Below are 23,664 nucleotides of genomic sequence, written 5' to 3' on the forward strand. Positions count from 1 at the left end.
TATGTCAGATTTCTGAAGGGTTTGTGGCACAAAGCAGCTTACTAAGACTTGCACATTGTAACTTCAAACAAAAGAAAGCCAAACACAAATCAGTTTTGTTTAGTTTGCTGCCTACTTGTGCTTTGTACATTTGGTAGTGCTATTTTCTCTTGCTTCAACTAAACTTAGAAACAGCATGCCGGGGTGCCTGGGTACAGTCGGTTAAGCGTCTGACTTTGGCTCAGGTCATGATCTCACACTTTGTGGGTTCAAGCGTCATATCAGGCTCTGNCCAACCCAAACTCAAGCAACTAATATCCATCCATTAATGCAGAATCTAGGCAAGTGGGTCTTTTGACCTCACTAAATCCTTTCCAGAGCAAGAAGCTTTTATTCTTCTTTAAGCCTCAGGTGGCAGATCCAGGGCAAAATAGACTTTCTTCCCAATTATGTGCTTTTCACAGTCATTGTCTATAAAGGGAATAGGGGATAATGAAAGGGATGTGATTTTAGCTCACGATCAAACTGGATTTTTTTCCCATTTCTGATTTATATTCAGTGTTAGGCAGGCTGTAGAAACTCCTTTGCAGGGCGGGGGAGAAAAAAAGACAAGGACAAGCATTTCTTCTCCTCTTCTTTTCAAATTTGGCTAAGAGATGAGAAGCGCCTCAACAAAGCCTTTTACTTGCAACCACTTTATGACTTGGGGTCAGAGCTGAGAAAGAAAGTGTCCAGAGGTAAAAGAGTTGGACTCAAATGACTTTTTTTTTTTTTTTTTGCTACCTACTAGTTGTGTGATCAAAGATGTGTTATTGAATCACTCAGGCTCTTACGTAGTATGAATGTGCTGTGTTACCTTGAAGGGTTACTGGGAATGAAGTCTATGTCCCCTGTAGACCCCAAGGTCTCATCTACCAGCCTTAGTCTGCAAGGTAAGAAGGCTCAGAGGCTTGTGTCTAAACACCTAAGGGTGGGAAAATCTGGAGGCAGTGGGGCATGGAGAAGATCAACTGGAGTCTTATCTCTGCCTCTGGTTCCCCACCACAAAACTGCCCAAGCTCTCCTGGAGGAAGCAGTAGAGGCATGGCCAAGAGGGGCTCTGTAAGATGCAGACACGGACACCCTAGTGTCCAGCTAAGAAGTAGGAAGGCCAGTGGGGCAGATGAGCCATGCCTCCATTGATGCAAGGAAAGCACAGGCTCCAGAGTCATTAGGAAGGAAGGACAGAAGGAGATTCTGAAGTACCACTTAGGTTTCTTTGGGAAGGAGAATCAGGACAGGGCATCCAGAGCACTGGCCTCTCAGGAGGCAGGGTGCCAGGGTCATTGACTCTCCAGTGACCTTATGCACTTTGGATACCAGTGAAAATTGAGGGCATCAAATCACTCTATTTTTTTTTTTCCCTGTCTGTTACACAGGTGAAACTCTTAGGTACTCCCAGAAATGATTAGTATAGGGAATGAAGTGGGATCTTGGCAAGCTTAACTAAATGTTTATTTATTTATTTTGAGAGAGAGAGAAAGAGAAAGAGTGTGTGTGTGTGTGTGTGTGTGTGTGTGTGTTTATGGGAGTGGGGAGGGGCAGAGTGAGAGGGAGACAGAATCCCAAACAGGCTTCGTGCTGTCAGCGCACAGCCCGATATGGGGCTTGAACTCATGAACTCTGAGATCATGACCTGAGCCGAAATCAAGAGTTTGCTACTTAACCGACCGAGAGAGAGGGAGACAGAATCCCAAGCAGGCTCCATGCTGTCAGCACACAGCCCGATGTGGGGCTTGAACTCATGAACTGTGAGATCATGACCTGAGCCAAAATCAAGAGTTTGACACTTAACCGACCAAGCCCCTTGATGTACTTAACTGTATAGGTGGGGGCAATAAGTCAGTAGAGCTGGGGGTTTTTTCTGGTACTGTTCTCGCTCACAGGTTGGAGGGAGCCTGGGAAAACGTGGGCTATATGAAGATAAATTCGAAGCAGTGTACTGTGAGGTATCCCTGTAAGCTATAAGGCCTTATAAAAATTAGAGAATCTTGAGGTATTTTTCTTTCCCAGGAAATTTCCCAGCACCTTATAGATAGTAAACAAATGTCATTTTTGAATGAAGGAATGAACACAAGACGGTTAATTTTAGGGTCCAAAGAGATTGATCAAACTAATTTATAAGCGTTTCCAAACTGCAGCTAATCACTCCAAAAAAGAGAATGTTTTCTACATTTGAAAGCCAACAAAATAATTATTCGTGTGCCTCTTATAAACATATAAAGGGGAACAAGCAGTGGAGAACAAGAAACAGGGAGAAACTGGAAGTCTGGCCTGGTCAGCCAACCCATTTTCTCCTTCTGTATGGAGATAATGCCCACAGGTCCTGTCTTTCACTGCTTTTCATGTTCTGTTTTCAGTCAATTTAAGATTCTTATTGAAGGGCCTTCACTGAATTCATTCCCATGTTTTCCAGTCCTCCCTATTTTTAGAACCTAGCAAAATAAAAATAAATGTAGTTTTATGACATTTATTTTTTTTAATGAGAAGGCTCTACTGAAGATTTTTTTTTTAGAGTTTTACAAACATTCAATAATTATTTTATGGTTTACTAGTTAGGCGAGAAACACATCTGTCAAGAAAATATCAAGTGGATTTCCAAACTTCCCCGAGTACCTTTGATTGTGTGAGACTCTTTCTTTTTGGAACTGATGCGCGTTTGAAGTGGGTGGGCATTTGCTAGTCATCTACAGTCTTCCCTCCTACTTATAATAAAGTAAAACTTCAGAGTAAATCCCATCACTCACACAGACATTTACTGAGCAAACATTAGTAAGGAGGCACAGAATGGTTCATGGAACTAGTTATAAAAGCTCATGAATTCGTGACTCTGATATTTTTGGGTGATCCCACTGCCGCCCGCATAGGGCTTTATTCAAGGCAGTCACACTAACTTTCCAGAGGCAAGATTCTCTTACGCATATAGTCATAGGCCAACCAAAAATCTCCCAACACAATAGCTGGATAAAGGACTATGTAGGGAACAATCCTTAGGTGTCTCTTAAAGATGCAGGTCACTCCATATCCATTTACACATGGATGGGGCATGTCTAAAATATTTTAGCCAGTTCACATGTCTTATATACAGCTATATACGGAAATACATATATGCACATATGAACATATAATGTATATGTATATGGACACACATTAAAATAACATTAGTTAGGTCAGGGGTCAGTAAACATTTTTTTTTAAGGGCAAGAGAGTAAATATTTTAGGCTTTTCAATCTCTGTTGCAGTGACTCAACCCTGCCATTGTAGTGTGAAAGCATTCATAGACATTATGTAAGGGAACAAACATGAATGTGTTCTGGTACTTTATTTAGGGACAAAGAAATGTAAATTTCATAAAATTTCCACATCGTGAAATATTATTTTTTTTGGACCTTTTAAAGTGCTTTTAAAATGTGAACGTATGCTCAGCTCACAGTTTAGCCCATTGCAAAACAGGCAGTGGGCAATATTCGCTCTACAGCGTATAGCTTGAAGATTCCTCATCTAAGCTATGAGACTTCCAAGTCAATTTCTGAGTTGCAGCATATGTCCTGTGATTGGAAAAGATGAAAAGTGAGAACGAAAATTAGAGAACATGTATTTGTGGACGTTACCTGGTCCACATTAGAAACCCTCTTGGAGTTATGTACGATGTGATTTCATCATTTCATACAAGTGCAGAGTAGAGTTCTATGACACTTTAAACACAGAGTGGAGAGCCAAGACATGTCTATCCAATTCCAAAGTTCATGTGCTTTCTTTTTTTTCTTCTTTTTTTTTTTTTTTAACTTTTTAAATGTTTATTTATTTTTGAGAGAGAGAGAGAAAGGGAGAGACAGAGCATGAGTTGGGGAGGGACACACAAAACAGGGAACACAGAATCCAAAGCAGGTTCCAGGCTCTGAGCTATCAACAGAGACCCCAACACCCATGAACCAGGAGATCATGACCTGGACAGAAGTCGGAGTCTCAACAGACTGAGCCACCTAGGTGCCCCAAATGCTTTGTTTTCTAGAGTCATGCTTGTGGGTTTTCCCGAGTGTCTGAGCTTTTTCTGGTCAGAATTGCTCTGCTGCCCGATTCCAGAGGCACCATTCTGTTGTGTTATCTGTAACCGTCCCCTTTGAACACAGTGTGGATGGAGTTGCTCGACACTGTGCAAAGATCCTGCCCTGGCTGTTTTGTTTTGTTTTGTTTTTGTTTGTTGGTTTTTTTGTGTGTGCGTGTTTGTTTGCTCAACCTACTAGGTTTCTGGAGGCTGTGAGAAACCACTGAAGGGCTTTAAGCCCTAAATTGGCAAGAGCAAATCAAACACTACACTATATATCCATGTAGTGTTGAGATTTGGGGCTGCATTTCAGAACAAGAACTCAGCACCAAGTGAATCATTGATATGACCAACTTATATAACAAAAGCAAAGATACAACTTTAAAATCCTGTGCTTGTTTGAAACAGTAAAAGTATATTCTGTTTTAAAAATGGGCATATGTATTTTATGCACAAAGAGAACTAACAAAATATATATAAAGCATGCACAGAATAGAACTGTGCTTTATCTTATATTTAACCTAGGTGTTACATAAAATAAATATTACATAGTTGACATTCATTTTATTTTACTTCCTGGAATTTTTGAAATAGAATAATTCCAAATGTTCTCTACAAGTACAATCTTATCATACTTATTAAAAATTCATTTAATCTTGACTCAGAAATACTATGTGTACATATTCTTTCTATTGTGTGAAATAATGTATTAGTATATAAATCAAAGAATTATATATAAAAGTAAATTACTGGAAAAAATATAAATAACCTCAATATAAGACTAGTTAATAAATTATTATATATCCATATAATGAAACAGTATGGAGTTTTTAAGAAGATAAAAAGGCTCCATATATATTGGTATGGAAAGAGCTCTAAGATATATTGTTGCATTTTTTAAATAGTTACATGCCAGTATATATCATTTATATAAAACATCTATCTATCAATGTCAATCTGTGTTTGTGTTCATGAGTGTGTTGTCTGTGTGTGTTAAAGAATACATCACTTCTAGGAGGGGGAATGCGTGAGGGGAAAACAAAACAAAACAAAACAAAATAAAAACTATTTACTTCAAAGGAGGAAAGCATGATTTTTAGGAGGCCAGAAAGAGCGGAAGGCTTTTTTTAAATTTAATTTTATAGCCTTTCATATCTTTTGAACTTCAAATACAGCTATCAAAGGAAATTTGATCGAAATAGCTGATTTCTTTATTGAGTTTCAGTGAATATCCATGTAACAAGCCAACAGAGTCAAAATCCTCCGTCAAACTTAGCTCTTTGCTTAGAGTAACAAATGTTCAAGGGATATTTATTTGTTGCAGATGATGATGCTTCCACTACTGATGTTCCTTCCCCAGCTTAAAGGACAAAGTTGGTATTTCCCCCACAGCTTTTGTTGAAGTTCCCAGCCTATACAAACAGAGCCCCATAGCCTGCAATCAGAGCAGGCTGCATTAATAGATATAGCTCAGATTGATTGAATACTTACTGACATATAAATTGCCCTTACTATATGACATTCTCTCTTCTGAGAGCATGTACAGACCCATCCAATCCTCTAAAGTGTTACTGACAGATAAGAAAACTGAGTCGCAAAAAGCTTAAATAACGTTCAAGGTCATAGAGTGGCTAAGTACAGGGCCTGGCTTTAACCAGGTCTGTCTCCACAATTTTCATGTTGTACTCTCTGCATCTTGGAGCCAATAAGTTTGTCATAATCAAACACCCAGACCTTCTGCTTTGACCATGACCATTCCTGATATTCCTTACTGCCTCACATGAGATTCCACTGAGTAATGTCCAAACCACTTAGGCTGGCACAGAAGCTTCCTCGTGACCTTTTATCTTTCCCCCAGGCCTATCTCCTCAGTCCTCTCTGACCCCCTCCTTCTTCCCCATGGAAAGCTGCACTGAGCTGCACAGAGTTTCCCAAAGGACCCACTGTCATTCTTGCTTCCCTGAATTTGTATGGCTTTCCTCATATGGAGTGTCCTTCATTAATCCCTCTGTGCCTGGCTGACTCCCACTCACTCATAAGAACCCAGGCACCCCTGACACCCCCAGCCCCTAGTTACACACACACCAGCCTGGAATGTTCATCTGTTGTGTTCTTCCATTAGAACATTTGTCCAGGTGTGTTCTGGCTGTTTGAGGACATCCTTCTTTTTCTTAACACTAAGTACTCACTGTTGGCAGGGACCTTAGGCCCCCAGCTCCTTGTTCAGTGTATTGGTCAACAGTCAGAGTTAAATAAAAGTGGTATAAATGAATAAATACATGAAAGCTTTAACGGGGAACTGAATCTTCCTGACAATGCCCTGCTGCATGACTAATTTTCCAAGAATACTCCATGAAGAAAGGCCTTGAATGCCATTCCTTCTCAGTTGATTTAAATAGCAGGAACAATAGACATGAAGGTCCGCAGTTAATTAAAAAGACAAAACACTATCTAAAAGTTTTCTCGGGCACCCAATAATTCAATCATTTTAACTTTCTACTTCCTCCACAAAATATTTGGGAAATATTTTAGACAATGGTAGCAACTCTTGCTGACCTCCTAGGAACCTATTTCATTCTTTTGGCACATTTTTAATTAAAATCAACCAGACCACATACAGTCCTGATTTACTTTGAACTATTTCTTAGGTGTTATTCTTGACTCTTACTTAACTGGCAGTCTCTGTTAAGTGTGTATATATGATATCTGTAGCTATTTCTGTCCAAGGCACTCAAACTCCCTTTCCCTGTTTTGTCATCCATTGAGTTAGAAATGTTATGGCTCTCTATCTAATTACTTCTAGAATGAGTTCAAGTCGAAACCAATTCAGTCTTCTTATATAAGAGATTTGCTCATATAAACATTTGTCTTCAAGATTTACTCATGAGGACTTATTTTATTCTCACTAAAACCCTATGATATAATTTTGTTATTACACCAGGGTAGCTGAGGCACAAAGAAGATACAAAGTTCAAAGTTACATGACTAATAAGAGGCTGAGCCGGGATTCAAAACCAAGGAGTCAGCCACCAGAGATTATGCTCATAAACACTGTGCTACCTTGGCATTCATAGATGGTTTATATTTTAAAGGATTTTAAAAAGTCTTGCATGAATGCACTAAAAAGATACACTCACTGAGAGAAATGAATAACTATTTTTACCCCACAGCACTGCCTCTTACAGGCTATGCAAACTTCAACAGTGCAGTGCATTTCACTTGAACTCTCAGGCGATTCTGAGCCCTGGCATTTCACTGTTGCATGGCTAGTTGTTTCTTCAGGACATACTTACTTGGCAATAAAAAGGAGGGAGAATGTTGAGACTTTATGCCTTAGCCCCACCTGCTACTGAAGCAATACCTAGAGCCATGTTTGGGAATCACCAATCTAGTTCACAGGTTCCACGTGCTTGTCATTTTCCACTGTCCTTCGTGATGAGGGCTCTGCTACTGCTATGACTTCTAGGAACTGTCTCACCATCCTCACTGCTGTGCCCACGTGAAGGCTCACATCAGGGAGACTCTTGCCACGGGGCCCTAGGGCTGCTCGTGTCCATACCCCCAAGAGCCTCATAGTCTCCAGACCCTTTCAGTCTCCAAAGCCATGATCACTAATGCACTGGGGGGTGGAGGGACAGTTGGGAGTAGCAGATCTAGATGCCTAGAAGCTAAGACCCTTTGACAGAGGGATGAGTTCCTCCTTTCTGTGCTCTATTTTATTAAATAGTTATCAAAACTATACTATCTTGACTACTTAATTCTCACATAGAGTTGAGTTAATTAGTTCTTACAGTTTCATTCATGTAGCCATTGTTTTCTAATTTATGAACAGTAAATCAATGAACAAATCTGAGTAACAGATACTACGTTCTGCTAAGAATCTCTAGCTCTTCTCTGATGTCTGAGACATTGTCACTGGATCAAGATTATGTACCTGACATTTCTTTCTTTCTTTTGAATTGTTCCTCAGTCAGCCCACTAACCAACATCAGGATCCTGGTCTTACACTCTTAAACACAGCTTCAGGTACAGTATATAGTATATAGTATACAGTATACAGTATATAGTGTATAGTATACGGTATGTAGCATATAGTATGTGTGTGTGTGTGTGTGCATGTGTGTATATACACATATATATTTATATGTAAATCTCCCAACTGTGAGGGCAAGTAGGAAGATGTGTGTATGTGTGTGTGGGTGTGTGTGTGTGTGCGTGTGCATGTGTGTAAAAACAAAAGAAAGAAGGACATAGTCACTAATGTGGATATGAATATGAAGAGGAGCATAAACCAGAAAGTAAATCACTAGCATTAGAAGAATTTCTGTATCTTGGCATTCTTAAATTTGCTGAAATCAAACCTGAGGAAGTGCCCTCATTTGAAGAAGACATCTAAAAGGAAGACTTCAGGCTTCTAGCCTGAAGCACCTGGCTCATGCTTCCCCACAATTTCTCAAAAATACCTACAGACATCATGAAGATGAATACAATTAACTGACCATTGAAGACAAGTTCCAGGCACACAAGAGCTCTTGGGAAGTGAGCATTTGGCTCTCTTACAAGCCACTGCCAGGTGGCCAGGATGCTCGCTACACACCTGGATGGAGCAGATGAGCACCACCCTGTGCTCGGACGTTGGGCCAGGTGCATTTGCCACGATCCCAGGAGGAGTCTGGCTCCAGCAGGAGCACACAGCAGCTCCTTTCACTTCAGAGTAAAAGCTGCAGTATAATTTATTCAGGATGGGTCCAGATTCTTAATTGGACAGGTGTGTGAGAAAACTCTGGCTGTGAGCACAGCGTGTCCTACTATCGAACTTTTCTGTCGACATCCTTTCAGCACTTCCTGTCAGGCTAACCTTAACTCTGTTAGGTCAGGTGCTGGCAGGTGGCAAGGCTGGCCAAGAATGAGAGAAACATGAAGTTGTGAAAAATCAAATACGAACCCACAGGACTGATCCCCCCCCACCCCTATTTTCTCAAGTTTCTAAAGGCCGAAGGAAAAAAGGAAGCTCTCATCTCTTCATTCTCTAGGATCTGTTGTACTGAAGCACCATCTGTTGACTTTGATTGGTTAACTCTTTCCCAGATGCATCTCTGTCACCTTGAATACACATGGGAATGGAGTTAGGAGAGACGAGAGAGCAGGAGGGAGAAAGTAAGGAAGAGGGGAGAGAGAAAGATTTTGTTTAATTCCCGGAGAGATAGAATTATTGGAGGATTCTGATGAGATTTTCGGCAGAGATGAAAATTCACAGGTGAAAGGTCAGGAAAAGGAGGGGAAGGAAAGACAGGGCACTGTGCATTTCTTCACTTAACATTATACACAAAGGGCTGTGCTAGGTTTGTGTAAATATCCAACATCCTTCCTCACTCCCATTTCAAGGGGGGAAAACACTCTTCAAATACAATATCCTGCACCATTCATTCTCATGCATTCTGTTCACGAAGGGACTGGCCACCTAGGTTTCAGTTTTGCCTTTAGCATTGATATCCACTGTGTGATTTTGAGCATTGGCCATTACTTTCATATATCTAATTTTCCCTAATGGGAAAAATAGATTAGGAATACTATGCTAGCCCTCCCCTGAGAATGTACGTAAGAAATACTGCCTCTAAGAAATATCAATGGAATGGGATCTATCTGTCTACAGAATGTTATTATTGATGCTATTTTGGAGGGCACTCATGGTTATCCAGACTGGGAACCAGGCCAAATTGAAACTACACCACTTTTCCTCCAAACAATTAAGTAGTTGCCATTTATCACTCCCTAGAAATAATGTCTCCTACACTGTATGTTAGGTGTGAAGATTCATCATATGGTTCCCAGGTAATTACAATCAAACGCTTTTGAGCTTAACATGCTCCTGAGAACGTCATGAATTCCCACCAGCTCAGCCAGGGCCACAGGGGGCAAAGAGCCCAAGTGCTATCCCATGAGAGAGTGCCATGCGGGTACCTCCTGTGGGACAGCTGTTGCAGTAACAATGACCTGTGCCTGACCCACAAAAGAAAGGTTTCAGCCCTCTAGCTTCCTGCTGGATATTCCAGTGGTGGAAAGGTACAGCTCATCTTCCTCCCTAAAGACCACTAGCAGCAAAAGAAGCTAGACAGAACTAGCTGGCCTCATATGGATTCAGTGCCAGGCTGAAGCTTCCCAGGTGATTTGTGACTTTGGGTGTAGTTATGAAACGAGGCTTCCCAGCCGTCGTCTGGTCTCTATGTATACAACGGTCTGCTAGAGCTCATAACGCATCTAATGAAAAAGTCTCCCCTAAAGCTATCTGGTGTATAAACTGAATGTCAGTTGATGGGCAGCTCTAGAAGTGTGTTATTTTTTCCCTCACCCCTGCATTTTCATGAAATGAGGCAACTCAAATACATCATTTCAATCTGTACAAATAATTCCCAGGAAAGGCATTTGAAATTGTGCTAAGATGTAAATGTACTTGGAGGTGATAAAGTTCCAGAAGAATCTAGAGATGGTGAATCAGGAAGAAGAGTGATTATGGGAAATAAGGAAGTTGTTTCTTACAGATAACTTCCTAAGGTCATGATGGAAAATAACAGTTGGATAACAATAATGTTATAATAATAACATTGTTATAATAATATCTAACAGTGGAGTCCTTGTTCTGCCATTGATTTTCATGTACTCTTCAAACCATCTTATAATAACTCATTATGCCATTTTAGACTTGGGACTAAAAGCATCAAACCTAGAATGACAGAAAACAATTTTCATACTCAAATATCTCTTTCCTGTTTTATCACTTTTTACCAATGTATTCTCTAGAACTGTCGCTTTTAAACCAGGACTCTGGGTGACGCCCCTGGGTGGCTCAGTCGGTTAAGCGTCTGACTCTTGATTTTGGCTCAGGTCATGATCTCACACTTGGTGATTTCGAGCTCCATATCAGGGTCTGCACTGATAGAGTAGCGCCTGCTTTGAATGCTTTCTCTCTCCCCCTCCGCTGCCCTCTATCTTTCCATCTCTAAATAAACAAATAAGCTTAAAAAATATAAACCCAGGACTCTGGGTTGAGATACGACCTCAAAATACAGGAAAAATGTAGTCTGGGAAAGAGAAAGTGATGTCTGGAAGACAGGTGATCATGGGAAAAGGTGCCCACGCTTTCAGAAACTGGAAGGGACTCTAGAGTTCTTGACCTCAGTGCACTTGCCTCTGGGAAGTCTTATCTCAATTCAGAAAAGATAAGAATTGCTTCTCTCGAAAGCAAAATCCCAAAGAAACAAAAAGCAACTAGAGTGTTATGGTCAACATGGCTCTCCATCCAAATATTTACTTTGTAATGCTCCTCCTGTTCTTCTATGAGTATGTGTGTGTGTGTGTGTGTGTGTGCGCGCGCGTGCGTGTGTTAGGCACTAAAATGTCATGAGCCATATGGAATAGGGATGATATTGGCAATCTTTGATATGAAATGAGTTTTAGTGTTTTTCACCTGACTCAAAAATGCTGAAAGAAATGTAGGTATCTTTTACTTATAAAGAGGAAATTCATACCAAAGCCTCTACAAGCTTAAATCAACCAAAATAAGAATCATCAGCTTTTTGTCATAATATTCTTTTTTATTCCTGTTTCTTACATTGCTCAGCAAAGCTTCTCTCATAGTTGATTTCATCACCTTAGTAATCCACTAAAAGCAGGTTTTTTTCATAGTGTATTTCATATTAAATGATGTTTATATAGCTATGTGTGGATATAAATATATATTTTCCAAGTAGACTGAACTCCGTGAGAACAGAAACTGCATTTATCTTGTTCAGGGTTTTATCTCAAGGACCTAACACTATGCCTGGCACATAATATATACTTAAAAAATATCACTGCAAGGGGCACCTGGGTGGCTAAGTCAGTTGAGCATCTGACTTCAGCTCAGATCATGATCTCACAGGTTCATGAGTTTGAACCCCAAGTCAGGCTCTCTGCTGTCAACGCCTGGCTTGCTTAGGATCCTCTGTCCCCTCTCTCTCGGCCCCTCCCCCCTCAAAGAATAAATAAACATTAAAAAATATATCACTGAAAGGAATGACTGAATATACATACCTTGTTTCTGTTACTACATTTTTTAAAACATAGTCATACTTAATACATATTATTTCTTCCTCTGTATGCCTGAGGATATGATCAAATCAACAAGACCAACTGACTCTACCTCTTCTGTATGTCTCAAACCTATACTCTCCCATCTTCTCATTTCCTCAGCCTGTGGTGTATGTAATATTTCTGCATTTGAACTAACTCTCTTCAAAAGCCTTCCGCTTTTCCAAATTCAAGCCAGTCCTGAACAAGTTATAAGACATGGCACTCATCTGCTTCAACTCCTTAACACTGCCCCACTGGATTTCATCAAGATCATGTCTCTGCTTTTGAGCATAACAAGTGAATCAAGAAGACTTGAGGATGAATAAGAAATGATTCTGGTTCAGTCAACGTACTTGTCTATGGCCATGTCTTTCTCTTATTTTATGTTTATTTACTTTTAAGAGAGAGAGTATGAGTGGCTGAATGACAGAGAGAAAGGGGGGCAGCGGATCTGAAGCAGACTCTGTGCTGACAGAAGAGAGCCTGATGTGGGGCTTGAACCCACAAACCCATGAGACCATGACCTGAGACAAAGTCAGATGCTCAACTGACTGAGCAGCCAGGGGCTGCAACCATGTCTTTCTAAATAACACATCTTGGCTCTTTTTCACATCTGCCTGAACTTGTTTTAGAAGTTCCCAAGATTCTGATCGTAGGTGTTCTTATTGCTTACGGGGGTGTCATTACTTCTAGACCCTCTCAGATTATACAACAAGAAATTTATCTGTATAAATACTAACAAATACATATATAAATATTTCTATATTTAACTATATTATGTTATACATTGTCACATGGATCATTCTAGCTTCTTCTTCTTTTTCTTCTTCTTTTTTTTTTTTTTTTTTGGTTATCTGTAACACCTCTCTCCAAAAGTGAGAAACTTGGCTCCCACTTTCCATTATCTGTGTACATAACTGTTTAATTTCAGTATATATGTATAATGGTTCAGGATTGATAATCCATACTGATAAGGGAAACAACTTTATCAGTAAGAGTACAGTGCTTATGTACAGTTCCTCTGGCCTTTAATCTTGAAACTCCACTTATTTCTAAAGTTATTTAAGTCAGCATCTACTCCACCCATCACTGCAATGAGGTTGTAATACCATTAGATCTTTTGCCATATCTAGCAGTGCATCCTGGGATCCTTCAAATGGTTAAATGCTATTTTAAAATTTGTATACATTAAGGCTCATTCTCTGTGCTATCAGGTTCTACAGGTGCTGATAAGTGCATATTGTTATGCACCCGCCATAACAATGTCATAAAGACTAACTTCACAACCCTAAAACATCCCTTGTTATTCACTTGTGAACTTTCCTACTCCTGAGTCCATAACAAACACCAATCTGTTTACCATTTCTATAATTTTGTCTTTGCTAGAATATCATATAAACAGAATCATACGGTGTGTAGCCTTTTCAGACTGGCTTCTTTTACTAGCAAAATGCATTTAAGACTCATCCATGTACCTACATGACCTGATACCATTTTCTTTCATCTCTGAATAGTATTCCATTTTATGGATATAGCAGTTTATTTATCCATTCAGCAATTGAAGAACATCTTAGTTGCTTTCAGTGTTTAGAGATTATAAATGATGCTGCTGTAAATATTCACATATAAGTCTGTGTTAGCTCATAAGCTTTCAGATCAGTTTGGTAAATATCTAGGAATGTTACTGTTGGGCTGCATGGTAAAACTGCATTTAGTTTTATAAGAAACTCCCAAACTATCTTTCGAAGTGGCTGTATCATATTGCATTACCGTCAGTAATGATGGGAGTTTATGCTTTTCTGAATTCCTGCCATCAACTTGATGGATTTTAGCTATTCTTTTAGGTGTGTGATGGTATCTCTCTGTGGTTTTAATTTGAATTTCCTTAATCAAAAATGATGTCATGCATCCTATCATATACTTATTCGGCTTCTGTATAAATTTTTGTTGAGATATCTCTGCAGATCTTTTGCTCAAATATTAATAGGGATTTCGTTTTCTTATTGTTGACTTTTACCATTTTGTGTATGTACTGTGGATGGAAGTCTTTAATCAGATCTCTTAGCTTTCTTCGGCTTCCATAACAAATTGCCACAAACTTAGTAATCTTATGACAACTAATGGTTATTATCTTTATAGTTCTGTATGTCGGAAGTCTTACGAAGGTTTGGCTGGGCTAAAATCACAGTGTGCACATGGCTATAATTCTTTCTTCTAGGCTCTCTAGGCGACTCCATTTCCTTGCTTTTCTATCTTCTAGAGATTGCCCACATTCCTCCGTTCATGTCCTCTCTCCTCCATCTTTGAAGCCAGCACCACACAACACTATGGCTATTCTTGCATAGTCACATCTTCCTGTACACTACCAGGAAAGGTTTTCTGCTTTGGAAGGTATTCTAGAATACCCTTACGACAAAATCCAGGATATTCTCCCCTTCTCAAGGTGCTTCTAGGTGACATCTTCAAAGCCCCATTTTTGTTGTAAATAATATATTCAAGGGTTTCAGAGATTAGAAAATGAACATTTCTGTGGGGAGGGCATTGAAGGCATTATTCTGCCTACTACATCAGACATGTGTTTTGCAAATATTTGCTAACTGATGGTTGGTCTTTTCATTCACTTAACATTTTAACAGTATCTTCCACAGATTTTTAAATTTTATAATGGGACATTCCCAGCTAAGCCTAGTGTTCTACCCATTCCGTTCAGTTTTCTAGAATTTGGTACATCTTTCTTAAATCCTTCACACCAAACCATTCATAGCAACAAATCAATGAGTGACCCCACATGGAGCAGGAGCATTGCCAGCCAAGATCTGCCCAACGTCTTATCCCACAAGATCTTGAGTATGATAAAATGATTATACTTTAATCCATTGCATTGAGGGTAGTATGTTATGAAGCAGGAAGAAAACACAATAAAATATTATATATCAAAGTTAATAAAGAAGTTATTGTTACATGCAACAATATGGATGATTCTCACAAACACAGTATTAAAAAAGAAGACCTAAGCACCAAAACCACAGATTGTATCATTTTGTTTATAAGATGCTTAAATAGAGGCAGCACTAATCTGTGCAGTTAGAAGTTAGGGAAGTGGCTACTATCGGGAAGATATAGCCTGGAAGGGATATGAGAAGGGCTTCTGGGTTTCTCCTAACTAAAACTCACTTTTTTGTTTGAATATTGTTTACTTAGGTGTATTCATTTTGTGAACATTTACATAAGACTTGTGCCTTTTTCTTTTTTAAAATATATTTATTTATTGTTGAGGGAGAGAGAGAGAGTGAGAGAGAGAGAGCACAAGTGGGGAAGGGCAGAGAGATAGGGAGACACAGAATCTGATGCAGGCTCCAGGCTCTGAGCTATCAGCACAGAGTTCAATGCAGGGCTCAAACTCACAAACCATGAGATCATGACCTGAGCCTAAGTTGGACACTTAGCCGACTAAGCCACCCAGGCACCCCTGTGCCTTTTCTTTATGTATGCTTGTACTTTACTGAAAGTTTCAAAAAGTTACATCTAATTCATAGGTACATGAATAATAAGTATTAAATAAAATAATATATGTAAATGTTTAACAGTACAAGGACACAGTAAATACTAAATAAATGCTAGTTTCTGCTTATTTTTATTATTATTGCTTTTACTGTTTTATTATTATATCATTTGACATTTCTGAAGTAAAATAAATGCCAGTCCTAAAAATATTAAAAATAAAATATTTTGTCAAAAGAAAGCTGGACTAGCAATACTAATATTGGACAAACTAGACTTCAAAAGAAAGACTGTAACAAGAGATAGAGAAGAGTACTATATCACAATAAGGGGAAATTCAACAGGAAGACCTAACAATTGTAAATATTTATTCACCCAACATGGAAGTCCCCAAATATATAAAACAATACAAACATAAAGGAACTAATTTATAGTGATACAATAATAGAAGAGACTTTAACATCCCACTTACATCAATGGACAGATCATCTAAGCAGAAAATCTACAAGGAAATTATGGCCTGGAATGACACACTGGACTGGATGGACTTAACAAATATATTCAAAACATTCCATCCTGAAATAGCAGAATACATATTCTTTTTCAGTATGTGTGGGACATTCTCCAGAACAGATCACATACTAGGTCACAAATCAGGCACAATAAGTATAAAAAAGATTGAGACCATACCTTGCATATTTTCTGATCACAACGATATAAAACTTGAAGTCAACCACAAGAAAAAGTTTGGAAAGACCACAAATACATGGAGGTTAAAACAATATGCTACTAAACAATGAATGGATCAACAAAGAAATCAAACAAGGAATAAAAAAATGCATCGAAAAGACGACATTGAAAAAACAGTGGTCGAACATCTTTGGGATGAAGCAAAAGTGGTCCCAAGAGGGAATTATACAACAATACAGGCTTACCTCAAGAAGCAAGAAAAATCTCCAATAAGCAATCTAACCTTACAGGTAAATTTAGGACCTAGAGGAGCTAAAAAAAGATAACAGATAAAGCTTAAAGCCAGCAGAAGGAAGAAAGTAATAAATAATAGGGCAGAAATAAATAATATAAAAACTAAAAAGCAAACAAGACAATAGAATAGATCAGTGAAACCAGGAACTGATTCTTTGGGGAAAAAAACAGGAATAAAATTGATAACCCATCAGCCAGACGTATCAAAAATAAAGGAGAAAGGACAGAAATAAATAAAATCACAAATGAGAAAATAGAAATAATGACCAACACAACAGAAATACAAATATAATTCAGAGAATATTATGAAAAACTACATGCCAATGAATTGGGTAACCTAGAAAAAAACAGATAAGTTCCTAGAAACATATAAACTATCAAAACTGAAACAGACTGATAACCAGAAAAGAAACTGAATCAGTAATGAGAAATCTCCCAACAAACAAAAGTCCAGGGCCAGATGACTTCACATGCAAATTTAACCAAACATTTAAAAATGAATTAACACATATTCTTCTCAAACAATTCTAAAAAAAAAAAAAAAAAAGGAAAACTTTCAAATTCATTCTATGAGGCCAGCATTACTCTGACACCAAAACCAGGTAAAGATACCACTAAAAACGAAAACTACAGACCCATAGTCCTGATGACCATGGATGCAAAAATTCTCAATAAAATACTAACAAGCTGAATCCAACAGTACGTAAAGGAATCATTCACCTTGATCAAGTGGAATTTATTCTTGCACAGCAACACTGGTTCAATATTTGCAACTCAACCAACATGACACACCACATTTTTTTAAAGTTTATTTATTTTTAAAGAGAGACAATGCAAGTGGAAGAGGGGCAGAGAGAGACAGACGAAAAGAGACAGAATCCCAAGCAGGCTCCGCACTGCCAGTGCACACCCCATGTGGGGCTTGAACCCATGAAGCCATGAGATCATGACCTGAGCCAAAACCAAGAGTAAGACACTTAACTGAATGAGCCACTCAGGCACCTAGATATACCACATTAATAAAAGAAAGGATAAGAACCATATGACCCTTTCAAGAGATACAGAAAAATTGTTTGACAAAGTACAAAATCCATTCATTTGTTTTTTAAATGTGTATTTATTTTTGAGAGTGAGAAAGACAGAGTACGAGCAGGGGAGGGGCAGAGAGAGACACACACACACACAGAATCCAAAGCAGAGTCCAGGTTCCAAGCTGTCAGCACAAAGCCCAACATGAAGCTGGAATCCACAAACTGCGAGATCATGAAGTGAGCCAAAATTGGGTGCTTAACCAACTGAGTCACCCAGGTGCCCCCTAATGTCCATGCATGATAAAAATCCTCAACAAAGTAGGGATAGAGAGAAAATACCTCAATATAATAAAGGCCATATATGAAAAACTCAGTTAATATCATTCTTAGTGGGGAAAAACTGAGAGCTTTTCCTTTATGGTTAGGAACAAGACAGCGATGTCCCCTCTCACCACTGTTATCAACAGAGTACTGGGAGTCCTAACCACAGAAATCAGACAGCAAAAAAATAAAAGACCCCTAAATCAGCAAGGAAGAAGTCAAACTTTTGGTATTTGGAGATGACATGATATTCTATACAGAAACTCTGAAAAAGTCCAACGAAAAATTGCTAGAAGTGACACACAAACTCAGTATTGCATTTCTACATACCAATAATGAAGCAGCAGAAACAGAAATTAAGGAATCAACCCAATTACAACACACCAGAAACAATAAGATACTTAGGAATAAACCTAACCAAAGAGGTAAAAGATCTATATTGTGGAAATCGTAAAACACTTATGAAAGAAATTAAAGAGGACACAAAAAAATGGAAAGACATTCCATGCTCACAGACTGGATAAAAAAAAATATGGTTAAAATATCTATACTCCACAAAGCAATCTCTGCATTAATTCAATCCCTATCAAAATGACAACAGCATTTTTCACAGAGCTAGAACAAGCAATCCTAAAATTTTCATGGAACCACAAAAGGCTAAATTGCTAAAGCAATCTTGAAAAAGAAAAGCAAAGCTGGAGGTATCACAATTCTAGATTTCAAATTATATTACAAAACTATAGTTATCAAAATGGTATGGTACTGGCACAAAAATAGAAACATAATAGAATAAAATAGAAAACCCAGAAATGAGCCCACAACTATATGGTCAATTAATCTTGAACAAAGTAGGAAAGAATATCCAATGGGAAAAGAGTCTCTTCAATAAATGGTGTTGGGAAAACTGGATAGCAACATGCAAAAGAATGACAATGGCCCATTTCTTACACCATACACAAAAATAAGTTCAAAATTCATAAAAGATATAAATGTGAGCCAGGAAACCATCAAAATCCTAGAGGAGAACACAAGCAGTAACCTCTTTGACATCGACCATGGCAACTTCTTACAAGATACGTCTCCTAAGGCAAGGGAAACAAAAGCAAAAATAAACTACTGGGACTTCATCAAAATAAAAAGCTTCTGCACAGCAAAGGAAACAACCAACGAAACTAAAGGCAACATACAGAATGGGAGAAAACATTTGCCAATGAGATTTTTGATAAAGGGCTAGTATCCAAAATATATCAAGAACTTTTAAAACTCAACACTCAAAAACCAAATAACCCAGCTTAAAAATGGGCAGAAAACATGAGTAGACATTTTTCCAAAGAAGACATCCAGATGGCTAACAGACCCATGAAAAGATGCTCAACATCACTGACCATCAGGGAGACATAAATCAAAACTCTAATGTATATCACCTCACACCTGTCAGAATGGCTAAAATTAAAAAAAAAAACAAAACAAGAAACAATGGGTGTTGGCAAGGAAGTGGAGAAAGGGGACCCTCTTGCACTGTTGATGGGAATGCAAACTGGTGCAGCGACTCTGGAAAACAGTATGGAGGCTCCTCAAAAAGTTAAAAATAGAACTATCCTACAATTCAGCAATTGCACTAGTAGGTATTCATCCAAAGAAAATAAAAATACTAATTTGAAGGGACACAAGCACCCCAATATTTATAGCACCATTATTTACATAGCCAAATTACGGAAACAGCCCAATGATCACTGACTGATAAATGGATAAAGAACAAAGGTGTGTATCTTTGTATGTATGTATACGTGTATATATGTATGTATGTATATCATCCATAAAAAGAATGAAATCTTGCCATTTGCAAGGATATGGATGGAGGGAGAGAATATTATGCTAATTTTAAGTGAAATAACTCAGCCAGAGAAAGACAAATACCAGATGATTTTACTCATGTATAGAATCTAAGAAACAAAATCAACAAAGGGAAAAAAAAGTGACAGGCAAACCAAGAAACAGACTCAGCTATAGAAAACAAACTGAGGGTTACCAGAAGGGATGGGGTGGTGGGATGGGTTAAACAGGTGATGGGAATTAAGGAATTCACCTGTGATGAGTATCCGGTGATGTATGGAAGGGTTGAATTATTAAATTATATACTTGAAACTATAATGTACTATTTGTTATGTTAACTAACTGGAATTTTAAAACATTTGAACAGTTGAAATGTGCTGTAAAACAATTTTGAACATTTGTGACAGTACTCTTCTGTCTTTGTTCCATACTCAGGAGTTTCAAGGATGAATTTCTTTATTCAACACATACTTAATCAGGATTTACTGATAATAGTGAACGCAGGTTTCTGTGACCAAGATGTGTGATCTTAGATAAATTCCTTGACCTCACTCCTTCTAAATTTGCTCATTGGTAAAATAAAGATAGTCTCTTTCCTGTCTATATCATAATATTGTTTTCACATTAATTAAATCAATTTAAACTATTAAAAACCTTTATATTTAAGTTTTTATCATAACATTTTAGTAAGTAGTCCAAATAATACCAAGGTAGTACACTGCCTACTCTCTTCCATCAGAAAGTTTACAACATGTTAAGGGAAATGAAGAAGGTGAAATAACAAAACAAGTGCAGTTTACACTTAAATGAGTAACGGAAGGAAAGTGTTTAGCACGGTCTTCAAAATTCGTAATTACTTATGAATGTCATGGTTTACCTAAGATTTCCATATTTTTTGAAGTCCTGAGAGCAACACCTATTGATCTTGAGAATCAGAGGAGAAAAATCATCTCTGGGGCCACACAAACAAATTCAAATTGGCTTTACTACTAAAGTGAATCTCTGGACGAATCTGAGCCTCAGTTTCCTCAATGATAAATTAAGATGATAATGACTTTTAATACCTTACGCAAGCAAAACACATGCATGGCACATCAATAACAAAGCCCATCACCTTTACTCTAGTAAAGTTTTGCCAAATGCCAATAGTTTCCCTAAGAACTTTATGTATTCTACGATAGATGAGAAACTTGAAGGAGAGAGGTTCACAGATTGCCAGGGAGCATGCCGCCAATAGAGAGTGTAGACAAGAGAGGAAAAATAAAGCACAGCTATCATTGTCAAAACAATTAATTTTAATTGTAAAAACTGAGAACTTTCAAGGGATGACTAAATAGTAAATAGATTGACAGTAAGTGTGAATATGAAGAGGTTTTGTATTAGCTAAATAACTGCAAGGGGAACATAATGCCTTCTTTGAGACAGTAAATGTTTATAAAATGTCAACTACAATCCAAAGAAGAATAAGAGGCACTAGCTTATGTCTTTAAATTTAAATTTGATTATTGTAGTTAGTGCTCTGGTATTTGTAACTTTTAAAAATCAACAGTTTTGTTTAACCCTTACTTATTCTATTTAAACAAAGCACGTTGAAGGAAATTTCTCTCAAAATTCTTCATTTCCTAAAAGAATGTTGTAAAATTAAAGTTTCAGTTTTCCTACGTTAAAAATTCCAGAAGAATAAAAAAATTCTAAAATCATGTATCACAATGACATCCACGAGAAATCATACCCAACTTAGACAAGTAAAGGATAAAAAAGAATTAGGGGCGCCTGGGTGGCTTAGTCAGTTAAGCGTCCGACTTTCCCTTAGGTTATGATCTCGCAGTTCGTGGGTTCGAGCCCTGAGTCGGGCTCTGTGCTAACTGCCAGCTCAGAGCCGGGACCCTATTTCAGAGTCCGTTTCTCCCTCTCTCTCTGACCCTCCCCTGCTCACGCTGTCTCTCTCTCTCTCTCCTAGAAATAAATAAAAATATTTTTTAAAAAAAAGATAAAAAAGAATTAGAAAAATGTGTCCTTACTAATCAACTGAAAACCAGTATAAATTACACACATTGTTTAAGACAATTTTTATAGGTCTGTATCTACATTCAGAGTATAACATTAAAAAAATTTTTTTAATGTTTTATTTATCTTTGGGAGAGAGACAGTGTAAGCAGGGGAGGGTCAGAGGGAGAGGGAGACACAGAATCTGAAACAGGCTCCAGGCTCTGAGCTGTCTGTCAGCACAGAGCTCGACGTGGGGCTCGAACCCACAAACCGTGAAATCATGACCTGAACCAAAGTCGGAGGCTTAACCAGCTGAGCCACCCAGGCACCCCTATACTACTATATTTTAGTAGTTGAAGGATTTTTGAGATTTACCTAATTTACAAGACCAGCCTATAAGTTCTTTCAGGAAACATATAACTTAAACGTTTTTTTCTTATTAATAAAATCTTATTGTGTTCAACAATGTTGGTGGTGTCATTAAATGTGTCAGCTGTGTGTGTCCACTTGGTATTCCCAATGTGCAACAGAGCGACTGAAGAGTTAATCCGGTGGCACCACTGTTTGTATGCCATATTATCAATCTCATAAGATGAGAATATTATCATTTTAATAATAAATATTAACATTAGTGATTTATAAATACAATTTTGGGTTTACATTTATTACCCTTCATTCATGAAGGTGAATTAACTATTCTATTTCTGGTACACAGAATACTCTTCCCTTTTGGAAAAGATGTGTTTTAAAAAAAAATTTTGGGGGGCGCCTGGATAGCTCAGTCAGTTAAGTGTCCAACTTTGGCTCAGGTCATGATCTTCCCATTTGTGAGTTCCAGCCCTGCACCGGGCTCTTTGCTGACAGCCAGCTCAGGGTCTGGAGCCTGCTTCAGATTCTGTATCTCCCTCTCTCTCTGACCCTTCCTTGCTCACACTATCTCTTTCTGTCTCAGAAATAAATAAAACATTAAAAATACATATTTAAAATAAATAAATAAATATTTTTTAATGTTTATTATTTATTTTGAAAGAGAGAGAGAGTGGGGCAGAGAGAGAGGGTGACACAGAATCCAAAACATCTCCAGGCTCTGAGCTGTCAGCACAGAGCCCAAAACAGAGCCCAAACTCACGAACCATGAGATCATGACCTCATCCGAAGTCAGGTGCTTAACGGACTGAGCCACCAGGGGCCCCTTAAAAAATGTGTTTTTGGGAGAGAGGGGGCAAGATGGCGGAGAAGTAAGGAGCTCCATACTTGCACTCGCGCCCATACATCACACAGAAAAGATCAGAAGCCATTGGAAACCTTACAAAACCTGAGAGATTGGGAGAAAAAAGACGCAGAATCCACTGAGAGAGCCTTCTAACCGGGCTCGGGCTCCGCACACCCTGCGGGCAAGCCCCCGCCCATGCGCACCAGCCTGACCCAGNGACAAATATCATATGTTTGCACGTATAGGAGGATTAGGAGGAACTTGATGGAGGAACAAGGGGGAGAAGAAGGGCGGAAATGGTGGGGGAAAGGGAGAGAGGCAAACCATGAGAGACTCTTGAATGCTGACAAAAACTGAGGACTGATGGATGTGGGGGGGAGGGAGGGATGGGCATGGAGGAGGGCACTTTGGGGATGAGCACTGAGTGTTATGTGGAAACTAATTTGACAATAAACCATTTGTAAAAAAAAAAAAATAAAAAAAAATGTGTTTTTGACCCCCTGAGTAAGGACTGATGAAAAGAGAAAACGTGCATGGATTATTTGTATGGAATTGAGTGAAGGCCAAGGAGAGTTAGGTCCAAAAGGTAATACAAAGATTTAAGCCTGCAGGGATGGGAA

At 38.4% G+C, this 23,664-nt stretch overlaps 1 long non-coding RNA gene across 1 annotated transcript in view; it reads left to right on the forward strand.

Annotated features, from left to right (window-relative positions):
- The first annotated feature begins 8,033 nt into the window (after positions 1-8,033).
- Positions 8,034-23,664, forward strand: part of LOC144225319 (uncharacterized) — an 88,740-nt gene continuing 73,109 nt past the window's right edge. Inside the window, exon 1 of the long non-coding RNA XR_013333271.1 lies at positions 8,034-8,089. This is a non-coding gene — a long non-coding RNA (uncharacterized LOC144225319). The remainder of the gene's footprint in view (positions 8,090-23,664) is intronic.

Source organism: Crocuta crocuta, unplaced genomic scaffold (assembly GCF_008692635.1).
Source record: "Crocuta crocuta isolate KB4526 unplaced genomic scaffold, BGI_CrCroc_1.0 scaffold172, whole genome shotgun sequence".
NCBI lineage: Eukaryota > Metazoa > Chordata > Mammalia > Carnivora > Hyaenidae > Crocuta > Crocuta crocuta.